We start from the raw sequence: 3206 nt of genomic DNA, 5'->3' as shown, positions 1-3206 counted from the left end.
TTACTTTCTAGTTTGTGATGTATATATACAAGGTGTGTGAGGTATTTGAGAACATACCTTTTTTGGGTCATTGCTGTTATGGAGCCATTGCAGATTACCACCTTAATAGCCACCTCCTCTACCATTCTTTTTCTTGGGATGTCTACTATAGCAGGACTTTAACCCACATGGATATATGCAGGATTGCACTTAAAGACTTACACTTATGGATCTATACAATATTGCACCTAAGGACTCATGCTCTTGTTTCTATAACTTCGGAAAGTTGAACTATGAACTTTTATGCTTCTTTTTTCTTTTCTCTTTCCATCTCCTTATTCTTTTACTCCCTTCTTCTATGTTGTCATCTTATTGATATATACCATTCTCATTTTCCATATTTTTTCCTCCTATTTGTCTTTGATGATGAAATATCCCATACTTGGGGATATCCCAGAAACAGCTGTAATATTTTGAATTTCTTCCTACCCCAGACACACCAGACTGAATATCCCCTTCAACCTAGCAAGAAGGATATGTACTATAGTTTCTAATGCAAGCACCAGAAACACACAACTACATGAACTAAAGAATACATTCATCACCAGGATCTACCCACCTTCACCAATTGACATATGCTCTCAATGTGCCCTACAACCCAACATCCATGAGCTCAGACATCCCAAATTAAAGAAGGATTTACAACCAAAAGCCCTACCATTCATCTCCACACACAACCCTCTTAACAATGAAGTCTTTGACACCATCCTTCAAAACTTTCCCCTGCTAAGAAAGGTCCACAGAATGAACTTAATCCTCCAAACACACACCATCATAAAAAGCAAGAGACAACCCAAATCTATGAAAAGTCTCCTAACATAAGCCATCAGTTAAAAAATGTGGAAGACCCAACTGTGGGATATGCATCAATTTAATTGAGTGATCAGTGTTCTCCTTCAAACAAGGATAATGTTTCACAGTGAAAAGCAGCTTGACATGTGCTTCGGAGAACCTGATATATGCACTAACCTGCTCTGGGTATCAAGAGCAATAAATAGGCCAAACAAAAAATAGTCTACAACAAAGGATGGCTCTGTATAGATCCCAGATCAAAATTCCCAAAAGCAGAAAAATAGCATTCAGCTAACACATCGACATTTGTGCCAATAACAAAAGTCCAAGCTTCAGAAGTTTTCCCCTCTACCAATTTAGGGACGATACAACCTGTAGCCAATGAATGAGTAAAGTGACTTGCTTTATTACAAAATACAGACCCCTTTTGAACGCATCTACAACAAACGGCATATCCCCCATGGCCTTAGAATAACACAAACACACAAATATTGAAAATGATACACTCAAGAGATACCCAAAAATTCATTAAAAAACAGTCCTTATCACTGCTGTAATCCACAATGAGCCCTCATGCTCCTCTTCCTTCTACTCTGCCAAGAATTCACAATGACCTCAAACCCACAAGAGTAAACAAGAATGACAGAGACAGGCAGAAACAAGGAAGATGCCCCTTGTACTTGAATACTATGCAAATATTCTTTAAAAAAACTTTTCTTACAATTTTTCCAAAATTTAATTGTTTTCCATACTTACAGTTGAAAAAGTCTCAATGTCTGAAACCGGTACTGAAAGGTTTTTTATAAAATTATTTTAGCATTTTCTACCTTGACTTTTTTCCATATATATATGTACGATAAGAAATGTAGCAATAAATAACAGTGAGAAGTGGATCGTTGCTGTTATAAAGTCATTATTTAATTAAAAAGAGGGTAAGTTTACAGCTGTTTCAGTATATGAAGCTGGGGTAAATTTGCATTTACCTCGTTGCAATTGACAGACATCATCAGAACGATTATATGGCGAAGATAAATAGAAGTAAATAGAAAGAAAAAGTGAGGAAGAGAAAGGAAAAAAGGAAAAAAAGTTCATTAATTCAATAGTTTTTACATTTTAGTGAGGTCCATAATTCAATATATCAGCTGGAGGATAGAAGAGAAGAGAGTTAGTTAAATCCATGGTCTTATAATTAGTTAGTTTCAAGTGGAATTACAAAACTAACTAATTTCTCTTCCTCACTTTTTCTTTCTATTTATTTCTATTTTATCTTTGCCATATAATCGTTCTGATGATGTCTGTCAACTGCAATGAGGTAAATGCAAATTTACCCCAGCTTCATATACTGAAACAGCTGTAAACATACACACATCTTAAATTAAATAATGACTTTATAACACCAACGATCCACTTCTCAATGTTATTTATAGCTACATTTCTTATCATCTTTATATATATTAAACCACGGTTTTACCTTTTAACTTACTACCTGAGGTAATACCTGGAGTGCCTATGGATACATCTATCCCTTAGATGGTTACGTTACCTTTAAATTATATCTTATTCAATATATATATATGTATATATATATATATATATATATATATATATACTTATTTAAACCAGCAGAAAATTCAACAAAACCTGTTACTCTGAGTTTCCGTTGCCGTTCATCAGACAGTTTTTGCTAGAATGTCCGATGAACGGCAACGGGAAACTTAGAGTAACAGGTTTTGTTGAATTTTCTGCTGCTTTAAATAAAGCATATTACTCTACCTCTGGTATTTGAGTACTCTTTTTTCCACCTTGTTTCACATTTATGTGTTTACTCCGGTATATATATAATGTATATGTATGTATATATTTATGTGTGTGTGTGTGTGTAAATAGTCAACTCTCCCATTGAAGATGATGTATGAGTGTTCCGCTTTTGCCGAATGACCTGCACAAATAATTTGGTCATGCTGCACATTAGCTTGCTCCCTCCATCAAATCAATGTTGCCTGAACAGGTGCACATTGTACCACATGTCAGGTGTCAAAGTGAGCACAGAGAAACATGAGATGAAGTGTTTTGTTCAAGAACACAACGTACCACCTGGTCTAGAAACTGAAATCACGATTGCTTGATAATGAGATTAACACCCTAATCACTAAGCCATATGCCTTCACATACCTATATGTATGTATGCATATGTATATATATATATACACATCCACATCTATGGTTTCTTGATATGAAAGTATTCATATATGCTGGGACAAATTTTCTCCTGACATGCCTGATGTACCCACATCAGGGCCAGAAAGCAATTCACTAGAACCAAACACACTCAGTGGGCCTGTGCAAGGGGTAATGAATTATACTAGCAACCACAC

The sequence above is a fragment of the Octopus sinensis genome, linkage group LG14 (assembly GCF_006345805.1).
Source record: "Octopus sinensis linkage group LG14, ASM634580v1, whole genome shotgun sequence".
NCBI classification, from domain to species: Eukaryota; Metazoa; Mollusca; class Cephalopoda; order Octopoda; family Octopodidae; genus Octopus; species Octopus sinensis.
Note: the sequence above shows the minus strand (reverse complement) of the source record.